This window comes from Mauremys mutica, chromosome 4, assembly GCF_020497125.1.
Source record: "Mauremys mutica isolate MM-2020 ecotype Southern chromosome 4, ASM2049712v1, whole genome shotgun sequence".
In the NCBI taxonomy this organism is placed as follows: Eukaryota; Metazoa; Chordata; order Testudines; family Geoemydidae; genus Mauremys; species Mauremys mutica.
In genome coordinates, this window is record NC_059075.1 from 16,229,060 (window position 1) to 16,247,327 (window position 18,268).

The 18,268-nt window shown below is 45.1% G+C and overlaps 1 protein-coding gene across 1 annotated transcript in view; it reads left to right on the forward strand.

The window, feature by feature from the left end:
- MTHFD1 (methylenetetrahydrofolate dehydrogenase, cyclohydrolase and formyltetrahydrofolate synthetase 1) overlaps window positions 1-18,268 on the forward strand; it is a 105,073-nt gene that overhangs the window by 7,252 nt on the left and 79,553 nt on the right. The gene's annotated exons all lie outside the window — the stretch shown is intronic.

Below are 18,268 nucleotides of genomic sequence, written 5' to 3' on the forward strand. Positions count from 1 at the left end.
TGTGTTTTCCAGAGCCAGAAATCTTTGGCCCAGATGGTGATACCCTTACTCACATTGAGTAATACCTCATTCCTAGAGTGATTCCATTGATTTCAGTGGGAGAACAGAGGAGTACGGTGTTTCTGGACATTAATAAAGGTATCACAAGCTACCCTTTGAATATTAGAAATACCAGAATATAAGAAAACTCGTGGTCTGACAGAGCAAGTAATGTCAAAATTCTAACTCAGCTGAGAAGCTAGACACTAAGAAGTTTTGATTCTCAGATGCAGAGGGAAAATTGATAACAACGGCCAGAAAAAGACTTTGAAGGCAATGGATACAAATTGTGGGGGGGGGGCGGTTCTTCAAACTTGAGCGAGCTCTTCTATCAAGATGACAGCAGTTGAGAAACTTGTAAGTGAACAGCCATCTAGCTGTAAATGAGTTTCCTGCCTAACCTTGTGTTCATGTCCTACATATCACGCTTTGTCCAAACTGTACATTTCCCCAAGTCTAGAGAAAGTACCTTAATTGATAATAAAATTATTTTTGTACAAGATTGGTTTTCTATCCACGGAATCTAACAGGTTGCTTTCTTATTAATTGTGCTCTTCTTGCTAAATACAAACATGAAATATTAAGTTAATAAATTATAATTTTGGCTGCGAGCAAGCAAACAATTTCGGCCACCATTCAGCATGTATGCTTTAAAAGGCCCTTCTTTGGCAGAACAATTTAGACCAGCGGTTCTCAAGCTATGGGGTGGGCCTCCCAAGGGAAGAATGGGAATGTGTCAAGGGAAGCACAAGTTGTGTGCTTTTTTAAGGAGCTCTGGCTGTCGGCCCTGCGTGACTGGGACGCATGCTGTGTACACCCAGGAGGTGGGGATAAAGATGATAGCTGGAGCCCTGCCAGCTGGGCTCAGGTTCTCCTCCCCCCCAATCCCTCACCTGGAGATGGCGGGGCTCTGACTGTCAGCCCCGGGATGGCAGCAGCAGCACAGATGTAAGTGTGGCAGTGGGGCGCTAAGTCTGCTGTGAAAAGCGATATTGACAAATATCACTTTTCACATTGCCACCCTTACTTCTGTGCTACTGCTGGCATGGTGCTGCCTTCATTGCTGGGCGCCCAGCCAGCAGCCGCTGCTCTTCACTCTGCCTTCAGAGCTGGGTGGCGGTATATATACTTGGGGAGGGGCTGTAAATGACTACAGACATAAGGAAGGGGGACCCGATCAAATAAGTTTGAGAACCACTGATTTAGACCAAGCCAAATTAACAATTAGTGATCAGCACTTTAGCTGTCAGCAACAGAACTAAACTCCCAAAACCTCAGATTAATACTGTTTTGTTTTTCACAGTGACTGAAACAAAGCATCAGTAAGCCACAGGATACATTAATAGTTTATTTATTCTGCACCTCAGTTTGAAGGCTGCTGTTTTTCACCAGCAGAGCTGCATATTCACAATGTGTTATATCAGCTGCTTTTCTGTAGCGAATCAAATGGTATCTGGAGGCATCTGCTCCTAGCAATGGACCCAGAGAAACCTGGCAAGGCATATAATGTACTTTATCACTTGCAGTCTAAGGCCTGGTCTACACTGGGAGGGCGGGCAGGGGGAGGTGTCGATCTAAGTTACACAACTTCAGCTACGTGAATAACATATCTGAAGTAGACCTACTCACCGCGGTGTCTTCACTGAGGTGAGTCGACTGCTGCCACTCTCCCATTGACTCCACCTGCGCCTCTCGCGGTGGAGGAGTACAGGAGTCTACGGGAGAGTGCTCGGGGATCAATTTATTGTGTCTAGACTAGATGTGATAAATCGACCCCTGCTGGATCGATCGCTGCCCACCGATCCAGCGGGTAGTATAGACATACCCTTAGTGAAAATTATTCAAGAGAAAGGCTTGATTGTTGCATAGTTATATATGGAAAAAACTGAGCATATTAGGCATACCATAAAAGTGTACTAAGCACTGGATGATTCTGTGCATAAATATAATGTTCCCATTACAAAATTATTGGCAGTCCACAGGTTTATTGCAGTTGACCATACCATGCATGTCCTGTACAAAAGCTCCAAGGATTTTTTTTATAGAAACAAGCTATAAGACAAATTATGCCATTCCATGTGAAAACTTCCAGGAGAGCAAAAGCTAGGTGGAAATTTCCACAACATCAAGGCCAGGGAATTTCTTTCAAATCATGGCACTGTGGCAAAGGGTTGAGCCATAGGGATTGTAGAGGAGATGTAGTGCACCTGACTCGCAAATGGGAGAATATTCTGGCTCTGAAAGAATTCACAGAAGATTTTCCGTGCTACTTCCCCATCCGCCACTTCCTCCACAACAGCCTGGCTAAGGGGAAGCTGTGGTCTCAGTGTCTTTCCGTGTCTGGGCCAAAACCACTTTTGAGGGTTGGACAGTTGAGGGTCTGTAGAGGGAGCCCACATGAGAAGATCAGAATTATTTTACATGAGGAAATTTCTATGCGTTCAGAGGGGGATGATGATGTGAGGAATGGCTGTACCTAAGCCCGACCTTTCTCTGCCAAAACTGCACAGTCCCAATGCTACAGACAGGGGCGTGTACAAGGAGGGGCAAGCATGGGCACAGCTGGGCCTCCCCAATAATCAGCAGGGACACAGAACTTCTCTGGCCCCTGGGGCTGCGGTGGAGAGAGCAAGCTCCTCTGGCCCTGGGGCCATGGCAGGGAGAGAGAGCTCCTCTGGCCCCCGGGGCCACTGTGGGAAGAGCAAGTGCCTCCGGCCCCAGGGCTGTGGCAAGGTTTCACAGAGCTCCTCTGGCCCCAAGGCTGCGCGGGGGCACAGAATATGCCCCTCCAAAAGGGATCCAATTTAAATTCCTGCGCATGGCGCTGGTTACAGAGCACATGGAGGGTCTTGTACAGGGTGGACAAAGTGATGAATGGTCCTGTATTGAGTGACTCTCCGCATAACAAAATTTGAGCCAAAGCTGTAACTTTTCCACTCCTTTCATCCCTAGCCATAGGACAATTGGACAGAATGAGTGTCTCTATAGTGTAGTTCCCTCTTCTATATACAAGTAAAATGCAAGGTGAAAACATATGAGTGTTTTTTATTCATGTGAAGACACGATTTTTTCTCTCTTTTAACTATGTTATTCGTTGTACATGCATGAAGTCAGCTGTGCTGCATGTTGAAGTGAAAATTATTCTTACCAATCCAAACATAACTGTGGCTGTAATTTCATGCTCAGGAAAACCCACACAGATTAGCAGTTTAGCAGGCTGAAGGTCAGTAATAAATACCTGTTTCCTATTATGTTGCTGATTGCATGAACTTCAGTTGAATCTTCAGCAAGTGTTCTTTCTTCAGCCAGATTAATCAAACATATGTGAGGTTTACAGCTTAAGCGCATGAGTCTAACCTTAAACCATTCCCTGTCTCTCCTGCCCTGACTCCTTTCATAAAAACACACAAGTCTCAGCTTCCTTTTCTTTGGTACAATGCTCCCCCTGTTGTTAAAGTTGAGAGAAACACTGCTTTAGCTGTAAATCTGCACACTCTGGGCCTGGTTCTCCTCACGCTAATGCAGGGGTAGACAACCTATTGCACGCCTGCCGCCCAGAACGCGAGCTGATTTTCAGTGGCACTCACACTGCCTGGGTCCTGGCCACTGGTCCGGGGGGCTCTGCATTTTAATTTAATTTTAAACGAAGCTTCTTAAACATTTTAAAAACCTTATTTACTTTACATACAACAATAATTTAGTTATATATTATAGACTTAGAGAAAGAGACCTTCTAAAAATGTTAAAATGTATTACTGGCACATGAAACCTTAAATTAGAGTGAATAAATGAAGACCCGGCACACCACTTCTGAAAGGTTGCCAACCCCTGCGCTAATGTAAATCAGCAGTATACACATTGAAGTCAATGGTGTTACAACATTGTAAAGCTGGGATAAATCAGATCAGAAGTGAGTCCATAGTGTTTAGCATATTTTCCAATTTTACAACTATACCGTACTTTCTGAAGAGAAATATAAATGCAGATAATTTAATAATAATATGGAGACATATAGTCTATGTGTGTAGCATAAATGACCATTGAAAGATGCATTAATCATAGGAGAAAAATTCCCATTACTGCCATTTATTTCTATTTGGGTCATACCCGGAATGTTTCAGATCCCAGGGCTCCAAAGTCATGTGTTGGAACTCGAAAGGTTAGACTGTGCAATTCTTACCTATGTTGATGAACATCATAGACTTCTGTAGGACTGTACATGGAAGAAGTGCTCAGTGACATGTAATAGGGCTGCACACTTTAGCCCAATATGTAGTCCTGACTTTTTCCAGCTGTTAATGAAAACTTTTGATTGTTCATATATCCAGTGAGGTTACAAAATCTAGGATTCTTCTTCTAGAGATGCCTCTGTCTATTCCCACTTGTGGGATCTGGCACCCTTGATGTTGAGGTGCTGAAGTGCCGTGATGTAGGGATATTAAAGAAGGTTTATATTAAACATGGTTTATATGAGAAATGATTTATTGATTTATTGTTAATTAATACTTTATAACTTAAGGTTTATGTTAGAAGTAAATTTGTGATTCCCAACATTTAGCTTCTAACCTGCAAGCCACCAGCTGTGTCTGTGTAAAGCCTGCTCAAAGAGATACTTGGTATAAAACTTGTTAAGCTCAAAGAAATACTTTGTATAAAACTTGTTAAACATTAATTATCTCTAAGTAAGCCAAAACAGTAGCTGTTATAGTGTATAGATAGAGACCCCCACCCTCTGTAAGTTTTCATCTCACTTTATCTTTGCTTGTTAAAAGACAGGGAGTCTCACATAAATTGGTAACACCCCAAAAAGTAAAGAGACAGTGAAATAGATGTGATTAACATAGAGAATGTATGTGAATGAATGGTTAGGGAGTCACCAGCCTGAAGAATTCAGTGTCGGCTGAAGAAGGTGTCAAGTGGGATCAACCAGATGACCCCCGGAGGGCAAACTGGAATCCACCCACCACACCTCAAAGGAAGGAAAAACAAAGCATCTGACAACATGGAGCCAGCCACCTGCTGATTGATTTAGCAACAGCAAAATGAAGCAACTCCTATGAACTAACATAGGGAAAAATCCCTATAAAACTGGACTCTAAAGAATAAGGACTTTGAGTCTATGGTTCTGCTGCCAGCCTCCAGGAGCATCAGATGCATCTGACACAGACTCGGCTCCATCCTCATGACCAAGATACCTGGCCAGTAACTTGGCATGAGCAACATCTAGGCTGGTAACTATAACATCTATACAGAACCTGAATGAATGATTGTGTGGATGAATATATGTGTGTGTGTGTGTGTGTATAAGGAATAAGTAGTAATAGAAACAAGTAGGAAAACATTGTCTTTTGTTTTGTTATGGTATTTACAATAAATGTGGCATCTTTGCCTTATCCCTCTTAATAAGATCCTGCTGGTTTTTATTATATTGGTATAACAGTGACAGTCATGTTTCTTGAGAGGTGGGGGTGCAAGAGATCTTGTGCAACAGTGATGTCACAGCTCTACTCTGTAAAAGGGAGTGAACCCCACAATCAGGAAATGCAACGAGGCCTGTGCTGCAGCTGAAGACCTAGGAGAAATTCTGACTCACTTAAACACTGTCTTGAGGCTCACGGGAGTGCATGTGTCAGCTGAAACTCTGTTGCTCTGTAGATGGGAACAGCATGTGCTTTCACTGATGATGGAGGGGCAAGACTTCATCCCCAACCTCCACTCCACACCCTCATTTGGGGAAGCTAGCAACAGTGATGATGCCAGATCAAGTCATTCAATCAGGATTATTTAAATGTAGGATTGTTGTTGTTTTTGTGAGGTGGAGAGAATGACTCCTATTAAATGCAGTTTGTTTGTGAGAGGTCTATTCTATTCTATACAGTTTCTTATGCTGCACCCATTACCATAGTTTCTGATACTCCAGTATCTCTCCATGTAATATCTGATGCAGAGCCAATGCTTTGATTTACAAGAGCCTTTTGTAACACTGGTGTTCCTGCGCGGCTGAAGAAGAAAGGAAACATAGTCCCTCCCACACCACTTTTTGTTGCAGTTGTAAGGATACTCGCTGTGATTTACTGAGGGCTATCGCTGTGTCCAACATAGCCTTTCAATCTTTTTAAAGTATTTTCAGATTCCACTTCCAGGCCATGATACGATCATCCATAAGCACAGAAATTTAGTTTGTATTCAAAGCATTTTGAACAGTTGTAACAAGTTAGGAGCACCCTGTCATCTGCCAACTCTTTGTTTTTCTTGGCTGGCTGCTCGGGTTGCTGTTTGCTTTCATAGTGGGGGTCAAATATCCACACTTTGACATTTGTGTCTTCATGCCACGGTGTTGCATCAACTGTGACAACATTGGTCGCTGACACAAAATCACAGGGCAAAACCCTAGTCTCGTCGAAGTCAATGGCAAAACTCCCATTGGCTTCAATGGGCCAAGATTTCAGCCATACTGTACTGAGGCAAAGTCACAGCATGAAGGCATAACAGCACTGCACCAGGACACTGCATTGTGACACAGTGGCATGACATTGTGACACTGAGAACAAATTATGGATTCTATCTGTCCTCTAATTTTGGACCCAATGTTGATTTCAGAATGGGTAGTGAGCCTACAGTTGACACTCCTTATAATGGCCAGCCCCTCCATCCACTTGTTGATTTCTTGATCCTCCATTAAAGAGCTATTCAAGGCCCACTACTCCCTGGGTAGACCACACAATTTTGTGGTTGTAGCACAGTTACCGAGCAGGACTTTTACCCTGTGCCTTCAGGAAAGTTCAGCTACCTTCTTCTGACCTGCCAGTGCATAGTCCTACTTGACAGAGCACTATTCCTTGCAGGAACGGCCTTAGGTCCCACTTTGCCCTGAGTATTTGAGAGGCCTCTGCTATGCTTTTTTTGGGGAGGGGGGAGGGGGGCAAATTATTGATTAAAAATAAAATGTCTGGGGAAATAGGGTGGCTTTAGCCTCTTGGTCTTTTTCCATTTCTCACCCTCGTCGGAACACAGCACAACAAACTAAAAGCAATGCAAAGACCACTTTAGCGTGTCATGAAAATACAGTGTTACAAAGCTTATCATTCTAAAGCAGCCACTGCTATAACTATAAAACTGGAAAAGGATTCTTAGTATTCTGGTACTCACACATAAATCCCTGGAGTCTCTCACCTCTGAAATACTGTGATAAAAAGTCTGAGATCCATTTGCTAGTTGGCCATCCTCATGTAACCCTTTGCCTTTGTTGGCATTCAGGAGGGCTCCTGAATTTGAGTGGTTTAAAAACTCGAGAAAATCTGACATGACTCAGGAAGCACAAAACTAAACTTGTGATAATACAAGTTACATTCTTCTGGCAACTCAGTGTGCAAGATTTCAAGCAATGTCTAGAGGAACAACAGTTTTATATAAATTTTGCTCTCTGGTCTTCTGCCAGATTGTCACTGCCTACCAAGTTTCTTAGAGAAACTGTTAGAGGTGCATTGACTCTGTGATATTATGGACAGGGTGTGACTTGTTTCTAAAGAGACCACAGATACACTGTACTGAATTCCTAACTGTTGTAGTTACCAGTCACTTAAACATAGGCAATGATCTTCCTTCTAAATGGTGTTGCGCAACAACAGGTCAAGACTTCTTATTTACGAATGTATCAATTGCATGTTCAGGGCTAAATCCTGCCCACCTCTCTGAAGGTGCTCGAAGAGGAAAAAATGTATAAACAACCACAAATCTTTGCCTAGTTCATGTGATCATGTCTCTCTCTAGTGGCAGGTTCCAGCAACTATAACAGGATCCTGCTTAGTCACATTTCAACAAGTATCTCCTTTAGTTCAGGTAGCAAAGGCTTGTGGTTTTGGTGGGAAAGGATTTGGGTTCCATCCTTTCTGTCTGCAGCCACAGCTCATTGTGTTCAAGCAGCAGAAGTATGTGAAAACCTGAAGGTCTCCTGCCATGATTTACAAAAGTGCACTAGCAGGTTCATCTGACTTCCATAGCAAGAGGTGCGCTGTAATAAAAAACAACAGCCACAGCTCATTGTGTTCAAGCAGCAGAAGTATGTGAAAACCTGAAGGTCTCCTGCCATGATTTACAAAAGTGCACTAGCAGGTTCATCTGACTTCCATAGCAAGAGGTGCGCTGTAATAAAAAACAACAGGGTATATTCAAAATCTGAGCAGACATGCTGCCCTATGACCAATAATAACTTTGTTGTGCTTACACGGGGCAGCAGGATTTCTCTTGTGCAGGACATGCCTCATAGCCACAGTTTTATCCAGGGTGGCACTGTGGCCCTGGTATATTGCTAGGGATAGGCCCGTAGTGTCTTTCCTAACCTAAAGTGGAATCTTCCTACAGTGAAGTCACTTTTTCACAGAACAACGTCATTATAACTGGAATGGCCAGTTGCACATTACAGTGCTGAAATGGTCTGTAACTTCCATTCTCCTTCACTATAATGGCCTTTCACTGTATCCAAATTCACTGTAGGCAACTTCCAGTGTACTTTCACCTGAGAAAAAAGGCCCTCTACCTAAGGTAATTCGATAGCCTCCCCACCCCCATTACCATAGTATCTGAGCACTTCACAATCTTCAGTGTATTTCTCCTGGGGAAGTGCTGTTACCCCAATGGTACAGATAGGGAACTGAGGCACAAGGAAACTAAGTGACTTACCCAAAGTCATGCAGGAAGTCAGTGGAGGAGCAGGGACCCCCTGTTTAAGGGTGTTCCTCAATGCAGAGGAGTTTTGATAGGGCAGTGAATACAGCCTCCGGCTGTATTGGTTTTCCTGTTTTTTCCACCAGGTTCAGGAAACTGCCTCCCATCCAGCCCACCATTCCCTTAGAAAAGCTGTGAGGCCTTAGTGGGGTGAAAGAAGAGGGGGAACACAGTGCAGCAGAGACAACTGACCCCTTTCTTCATGCAGAAGGAGTGATCCATACATGGATCCTAATGTTGTGTGCTACACAGTCTAATGGTTTCGTTCCTGTAGGAGTTACAACTCAACACTCAAATAGCTACGGCACAGAAATAAAGAATTTAATGCAACTAGGATGCTCATGTTTGCATTTTCACCCTTTCACTGTGATGTACACTGACTGGGTAGAGAAGGGCATCCGGTAGATAATCTGTAGCTATATTCCCATGAAAACTTGAGGGTGCTTCCTGCTTACAAAGCAATAACTAGCTATATCTCTTGGGCTGAATAAAGTCCAAGACCAAAGGTCAAGATTACTAGAGCAAATTGTCCTCCCAAAGTTCATTAACCCTGAGTATGGTTATTACTAAGTTAACAAAAAAGTATCTTCTACTTTTTGCTGTTTTTTTTTGTGGGGGAGAGGGAGGGGAGACAGAGCACATATATGCAACATTAAGAATGAGAATCAATCTCTTTCTCTCATTTTCTTTTTAAATCTGCTTTTCTCCCTGCAGAAAATGCTTCTTCCAATCATTCCCCTCTGCCCCAGTCCCTGCCATCTTATAGTTCATGAGACTCTCCCTCCCCTCCGCCCAAAGCTATCCCCTTAACAATATGGAAAGCACGTAAGCTAGGATATAAGGAGGGATGCTCATTCTTCCATGTGCTGGGTTGCTTTCTGCTCCTTCAAGCTTCAGGAGCTCTTTAACAATAACAGTTAGGTAGCACTTTACATATATTTTATGAGAATTAGTTGATTATTATTATTTATGATTTGTCCTATTCAATGTTCCCTCTAATTTATTACATCCATGTCCATGTCCATAATTTTGTTATGTACACCAATATGGAAGTGATGTGTGGCTGGGGTGGGGCCAAGGGGTTCAGAGTGTGGGAGGGAGCTCAGGGCTGGGGGACGGTTGGGATTCGGGGCGGTGAGGGCTCTGGCTGCGGGTGTGGGCTTTGGGGTGGGGCTGGGGATGAGGGGTTTGGGACGTGGGAGGGGGCTCAGGACTAGAGCAGAGGGTTGGGGTGTGGAGGGGTGAGGCCTCTGGCTCGGGGTGGGGGCTCTGGGGTGGAGCCAGGGATGAGGAGTTCAGGGTTCAGGCTGCCCCAGGGCTGTGGAGGGATGAGAGGACTTCCCCCAGCCCTCTCTTGCCACAGCAGCTCGGGGCCAGGGGAAAGCGCCTTTCCCCACTGGGGCAGCTTTGGGGTTGGGGCCGCAGCAGCTCTGGGGCTGGAGCCAGGGAAGAGGCACCTCTCCCCTCCTGTGCAGCCCTTGATAGCCTGCTGCATGGCTGCACAGCTTAGAGGAAACTTAGGTCCTATTGTAGTGCATAGGCGCGTCAGTCATGCATCAGGATCCCATTGTCCTAGGTGCTGTTCAAACACAGAACAAAAAGACAGTCCCTGGCCCAATATTTATTTGCTGCCCAAGGTTTGAGGGGGAAAAACACATATCCAGTGCTACCACATCCAGTACCTGGCATGTCCGACCGGAAATACAGTAAAACCTGCCAAGTGCAACCACTCCTAGGAGTTAGCAAAAGTGGTCGTTCGTAAGAGGTGGTCTCTCTTCAAAGGTCTGCACATCAGAGAACGGTAATGTTCCGTGGCCTCTGCAAGTAGTCACTTGTGACTGGTGGTCTCTCTTCAGAGGTGGTCTCAATGGCAGGTTTTACTGTACTCCACACTCCAGTTAGAATGTCAACATTTCAAACCAACAAAAAAAAATCCCAACTTCATTGCAATCCACTGCAGCACAATGCAGAGACTGCAATGGAATCCAGTCACTAGGCACTTAAAATAATGCCTGGACACAACCATACATGACAATATTTGCTTACATGGGAGCATTGTCTAGTGGTTAGAACATGGGACTGAGACTCAGGAGTTCTTGATTCTAGTCGTGGCCCTGCAATGGACTTGCTGTTTCTTATTAAATAAATCCCTGTGTGTTGTAATGTCCCAATCTGTAAAGTGGAAATAATTTTTACCTAATTCACAGAGGTGTGCTGAGGCTTAATTACTATTTCTAAAGTGCTTAGCGATCCCTAGATAAAAGGCACAGTATAAATGTAAAAATGTGATTATAATTAATAATGAGCCCCATTTTTCATACAGTTTTATCAGCCTACTGAGCTGCCCATAATGCATTTGTACTTTTTGAGAAATCTCATTGGAAAAAGCTCATGGCCACAGAGGTCTATGATTCTAATTATGTATTTTCAAAGTATCTCTTGTCATTACAAAATCTTTTTACAGCCCCATTAACACATTTAAAGCATCTTTTACATAATGCTATAAAGTAATCTTAGAAACTGGCTGGCTTTACTGGGAGCCCTCCAGGAACTGCAAGATTGAAAAGTCTTGTGCTTCTTGGTCAAGTGATTTCACTTTCAGATACCACATGACTCAGTTACCTTCAATCTTTTCTGAAAGGAGAATCTGTAGGGAGCTATGAACATTAAAACAAATTAAATGCTTCTCTGTAAAAATAGATGAGCAGCAGCTGTATCCCTGCATATATTTTAATCAGGAAATAAAATAAATAAGAACTTTCTTATGAAATCACGACACCAGGAGGTGAAAGGGCAGGTTTGTGGTACTGCTCTCTTACATTTTGTTATCTCACAGGGTTTGTCTACACAGCCCTGCAGTCTGGACCATGAGGGTGTGAAGTGTAGTGCACTCTAAGGCAGGGCCGACTCCAGACCCCAGCGCGCCAAGCGCGCGCATGGGGCGGCGTCCCAGCGGGAGGGCGGCAGGCGGCTCCAGTGGACCTCCTGCAGGCGTGCCTGCAGAAAGTCCGCTGGGACCGTGGCTCCGGTGGACCTCCCGCAGACGTGCCTGCGGAAGGTCTGCTGAGACCGCGGCTCCAGTGGAGCATCCGCAGGCATGCCTGCGGGACGTCCACCGGAGCCGCGGTGCCAGCGGACCCTCCACAGGCATGCCTGCGGGACGTCCACCGGAGCCGCGGTGCCAGCGGACCCTCCACAGGCACGTCTGCGAGAGGTCCACCGTAGCTGCGGGACCGGCGACTGCTAGAGCGCCCCCCGCAGCGTGCCGCTGTGCTTGGGGCGGCGGAAATCCTAGAGCCGCCCCTGTTCTAAGGGCTAGTCTACACTAGAAGCACAGCTGCACCACTGCAGCACATCTGGTGAAGACGCTCTAAGCCGATGGGAGAGAGCCTCTTCTCTCAGCATAATAAATCTACTTCCATGAGAGGCAGTAGCTCTGTCGGGGGAAAAGCTTATCCTGTCAATGGACTGCTGTCCACTCCGGTACTTAGGTCAATGTAACTTAGGGCATGGCTACACTGGAAACTTCAAAGCTCTGTCGTGGGAACACTCCTGTGGCAGCGCTTTGAAGAGCAAGTGTGGTTGCATGCGAGGTAATTCACCTCCACGAGCCTGTTTACACTAGTGCTTTAAAGCACTCAGACTTGCTGCACTCGGGGGTGATTTTTTACCCCCCTGAGCCAGCAAGTTAGAGCACTATAAAATGTAAGTGTAGCCAAGCCCTTACATTGCTTGCGGGGGGTGGGAGTGGAGGGTGAATGACTTATGCACACCCCTGAACAATGTAAATTATGCCAAAGTAAGTGGTAGTGTAGACCTGGCCTAAGTGTCCCATGTAGATACTATTGGCAAAACTTAAAAGTTATCTAGTGCACATTAACATGGTCCTGTTTGAAACAGGACTACATCAATGTGAACTTAGTGCCTTTTAGTTCACGCCTGCCGAGTCTACATGGGACACTTAGCCCTGGTCTACACTTGTGGGAGGGAGCAATCTAAGTTACGCAACTTCAGCTACATGAATAACATAGCTGAAGTTGATGTACTTAGATCAACTTACTGTGGTGTCTTCACCATGGTGAGTCTACTGCTGCCGCTCCCCCGTTGACTCTGCTTGCGCCTCTCATGGCGCTCGAGTACAGGAGTTGACGGGAGAGAGCTCGGGGGTCAATTTATCATGTCTAGACTAGATGCAATAAATCGATCCCTGCTGGATTGATTGCTGCCCGCCCATCCAGTGGGTAGTGTAGACATTCCCTTAGAGCACAGCACATTAGAGAACTCTACAGTTCACACCCCCGGAGTCCAGACAGCATGCCATGGAGTTAAATTCTAACTTTACTATATACACTAAGATTAACATTCACATGTGCTTAAATAAAACAACACGTTTTCCTTATCTGTGTTACTAACAACATCTTACATTATTAACAGAGTAGGCAATTTCATTTTGGTTTCAAGTCAGCTTCGTTTTCACTTTATGGTTCTCTAGCATAATATTGCAATATCAAATTCATCATGGAAACTTCACTTCTTTATAAAAATGTGGATGAAAAAATCAGGGGGAATCCTCACTTTTACAACCTCATGTAGTCAGGATCTTAGTTTTATATCTCCATTTAAAGGTGACATCTTTGCAATACAGTGCCTCCTGAAAGCATATGGAGAATTGCCACCTAATGAATATCCAACACTACTCCTTCAATACCCTTCGTTTTCTCTGCAGGCCTCCCATCCAAGAACTGACCTCTGAGCCTGTTTCATGTGTGAAAGCTGACAAGGGCACAGCCTGGCATTCTATGGCTGCTTGCAACCCATGCTTTCACAGAATCTGGAGCCAAGTCTTTTTTCTGCTATAACATACTCTGCCAGACTCTGCATCATTTACCTAGGGTACAGTACTTAATTTGGAATCCCAAATTAGCCATACAGAAGCTCCTAACAGAAATCAAAGTGAACATGGTCACTGCAACTGGAAATACATTGTCTTTTTGGATACATGGGCAAAGGACATGAGGCTTGGAAATCCTAAACTTGATACAAATGTATCAGCTATGATCAAGAATGTTTCTATTTAGTTCATTGCTCCTTTTTCTTTGTTAAATTTAGGAACTAGGATGAAATATGCTTCCGGTAATCTCTGTTACAGTGACACTCTGTTTATAGTGTAGAATGAGAGTTCTGAATTGTTTGAATGCAGTGGAGTCTTGTTTAATTTCTTTTAAATCCTGTCTACGACATAGGCTGAAGCTCAATCCCAAATATTTAGATTGTGAGCGCTTCAGGGAAGAGAACACCTTTTTGTTATGTGTGTGCACAGTGCCTAGCAAAATTGGCCCTGAACTATGACTGGGGCTGCTAGGTAAAAAATAATAATTAATACATGAAAGGGTTTTTTTTAACTAGGATATGATAAATTGAGCAATTAGCACCACTTAGTACCATCTATATTATCCTTTCCAGTCTCTGATCCTAGCAAGCTGTTATTCCATTTTCTAAAGTTCAGCAGTAAATTGATCATATTAAATACATAAAATATTCAGAAAGTGAAGTTGTTTTTAAACACCAGTACAGTATCTGATGACTGTTTCAGTATTTATACACAGTGGAACAGCCATTGGGCCAGAGAGAGAATGACTCTACAGTCCAGTCGTTAGGGCAACCAGCTGGGATTGAGAGATCCAGGGTCTAGTTTCCCAGCTTCAATCACTCTTTCATTATTTATCCACAGTGGAACAGCTTCAACAGGAGACATTGAGGGAACCCCACAATGTAGGAGTGGCAGAATCTCCCTAAAAGTGGGGGGCCACCAGCACCCTGCCCCCCGCACCACCCCTACCCCTTGAGGTCCTGCCCCTTCTCCCCAACCCCCTGCCTTGTGCTGCCCATTCCCCCTGAGGTCCTGCCCTCCCACCACCTCTTTTCGCCAAGACTCTGCCTCCCACTTGCTCCTCTCCACCCCCTTCCTCCTGTCACTCACCCTTATGGCCGGTAAAGAGTGATGGGCCTATGGTCCCGCCACTGCAACCACAGCTCAGTAGTGAGAGCACCTTCCTGAGAAGTGGAGAGCCCTGTTCAAAACCTTTCCTTTTCTTCTGCCTGAAGGGCGAATTGAACCTAGATCTCCCACACCCCTTATGAGTGCTTTAGCCACAAAGATGTTACAAAGCAGGGGATAGCAGAACCGCCTCTATTTTGTGGGGAGTGCCAAGCTCATTCTCACAAGAAACAACTTAGGCACCTAAGCCACCTGACTGTAGGGAGTGGGATTCCATTTGTGGGTTGCTAAGCAGAGAGAGGCACCCATCTCCGAGAAGAGGGAGGACAGCTTAGCATATTCCCCGGTTGTCTGCAGTTCCCACTGGGTATCTTAGCCAGCTCCTCACCTAGTATGCTGGCTTTTGCAGATTGTGTTCTTAGGTGCCTCTCTTTCCCCATTCATTGTATAGGAGCCTAAGTGCCTGATTCAGGCTTTGTGGATTGCAGTGGTGTTCCTGTGATTTTCTAGACCATCCCTGACAGGTGTTTGTATAACCTGTGTAGTAAGAGGAGGCCCTGAGATATAAACCTTGGTATCAGAGGCCTGGTATGAGGCCTAAGGCCTGAACTAAAGTAATGGTCAAGACTTTGCTAACATAAAGCAAAGTTAAGCTGTGAGTCAGAGGCAGGCCCTGCTCACAGAAGCTGGCCAGGAAAGGGCTGATACTGCAAAAAGAGACATACCTAAAAGGTACTGGACACCAGATATCAGAACATTCGCATAGTTGTACACTCCACACAGATAACAAGGAACAGGCTGACCCATCCCAATGACAGGACCAAAAGAGTACTATGATGGATAGAGTTGTTTTGTTTGAACCAACATGTACAAGGTGCGAGGCAGCACCTTACTACATAGAGGGGTTGTACCTTACTATGCAGAGGGGTTGCACCTCAATATGTCAGGAGTGATGTGTAACTTGTTTGTATTTCTGTATAAGAATGCATCCCTGAATGGATGTCTTTGTCCAGCCTAGGGGGCAGTGGAAAGTCCCGCCATTGACTGAGCTGAGTCCATTGCCAGGGAGCACATAAGTACTGGCTAGCTGCACCTTAGCAGCACCTTGGACTTCGTTTGCCAGGGAGCCAGAGACTGTGTTTCTCTTCGACAATAAACCTGGCCGACGTGCCTTCGTACCTTACTAGAGTCTGTGGTCATTGGGCGTTCTCTCGGGATCTGCTGTGTCAGCTATTTGCGCAGAGCTGGGGCAGCACACAGAGGGAACACAAACACGCACGCAGCCGATTGATATCAACATTGAACAGAGCAGAGCACTACACCGGTAGCATCTGACAGCAACCTGCTCTTAAAAATCTCCAATGATGGATATTCCACAACCTCCCTAGGCAATTTATTCCAGTGCTTAACCATCCTGACAGGAAGTTTTTCCTAATGTCCAACCTAAATCGTCCTTGCTGCAATTTAATTCCATTGTTTCTTGTACTATCTTCAGAGCTTTAGGAGAACAAATTTTCTCCCTCCTCCTTGTAACAACCTTTTATGTACTTGAAACCTGTTATCATGTCCTGTCTCAGTCTTTTCTTCTCCAGACTAAACAAACCCAATTTTTTCAAGCTTCCCTCATAGGTCATGGTTTCTAGACCTTTAATCATTTTTGTTGCTCTTCTCTGGACTTTCTCCAACTTGTCCACACCTTTATTGAAATGTGGTGCCTAGATCTGAACATAGTACTCGGAGCAGAAGAATTACTTCTCATGTCTTGCTTACAACACTCCTGCTAATACATCCCAGAATGATGTTTGTTTTTTTTGCAATAGTTTTACACTGTTCACTCATATTTAGCTTGTAATTGACTATGACCTCCAAATCCCTTTCTGAAATACTCCATCCTAGGCAGTAATTTCCCATTTTGTATGTGTGCAACTGATTGTTCCTTCCTAAGTGGAGTACTTTACTTTGTCCTTATTGAATTTCATCCTATTTACTTCAGACCATTTCTCCAGATCATTTTAAATTTTAATCTTATCCTCCAAAGCACTTGCAACCCGTCCCAGCTTGATATCATCCACAAATTTTATAAGTGTACTCTCTCTGTGCCATTATCTAAATCATTGATCAAGATATTGAACAGAACCTGACACAGAATCAATCCCTGCCCTTCTAGCTTCACTGTGAACCACTGATAGTTACTCTCTGGGAACAGTTTTCCACCAAGTATGTACCCGCCTTATAGTAGGTCCATCTAGGTCAGGGGTGGGCAAACTTTTTGGCCCAAGGGCCACATTGGAGTTGCAAAACTGTATGGAGAGCAGGGTAGGGAAGGCTGTGCCTCCCCAAACAGCCTGGCCCCAACCCCCTATCCGACACCTCCCACTTCCCACCCCATGACTGCCCACCTCAGAACCTCTGACCCATCCAACCCCCCCCTGCTCCTTGTCCCCTAACTGCCCCCTACTGGGACCCCCTGCTCCTAACCGCCCCCTAGGACCCCACCCCCTATACAACCCCCCCTGATCTGTCCCCTGACTGTCCTACCCCCTATCCACACCCCCACCCCTGATAGGCCAACCGCTTATCCAACCCTCCCCCATTCCTTGTCCCCTGACCACCCCCCCAACCTCCGCCCCATCCAACCACCCCCTGCTCCCCATCCTCTGGGACTCCCTGCCCTTTATCCAACCCCCCTGGCCCTGGCCCCCTTACCATGCTGCTCAGAGCAGCATGTCTGGCTGCCGCACTGCCTGGTCAGAGCCAGAAATGCTGCTGCTCTGCCTTGCAGGAGCGCGCAGCCCCATCACCCAGAGCGCTGCCCGCGCAGCAGCGGGGAAGGGGGGACAGCAGGGGAGGGGCCGGGGGCTAACAACAGAAAATGGCAGAAGTGCTAAATGACATTTTTGTTTCAGTTTTCACCAAAAAGTTTAGTAGCAATTGGATGTCTAACATAGTGAATGATAGTGAAAATGAGATAGGATCAGAGGCTAAAATGGGGGCGGGAGGGAACAAATTACTTAGATAAGTTAGATGTCTTCAAGTCACCAGGGTCTGATGGAGCTGACTGAGGAGATATCTGAGCCATTAGAGATTATCTTTGAAAAAGGAAGGCCTCTGCATGCTAAGCTCTTATTTTGATGCCTAAACGGGAGCTGAGCTCTTCAGAAAATTTGGTACTGAAGTTAAAGAAAACACTATGAAACAGACTTTTATTAAGTGTGAGGTTGGGGGGGGGTCATGAGCCCAAGCGTCTGCACTGCAATTAAATCCCGCAGCCCAAGTCCCGCAAGCCTGAGTCAGCTGGCATGGGCGTCTAATTACAATGCAGACATACCCTGAGTGACCGAGTTAGTATATTATTTCTATCTCAGAAGGAATGAGTTGGATTGAAAACCCTTGTTACCCTTGCCTTTCCTTGTCTGTTCATGACATTCACTTGTAATGTTATGTTGAAACTAGAGCACAAATGCTTTGGGGAGGGACCATGTCTTTCCTTGTTTCAGTGAGATGCCT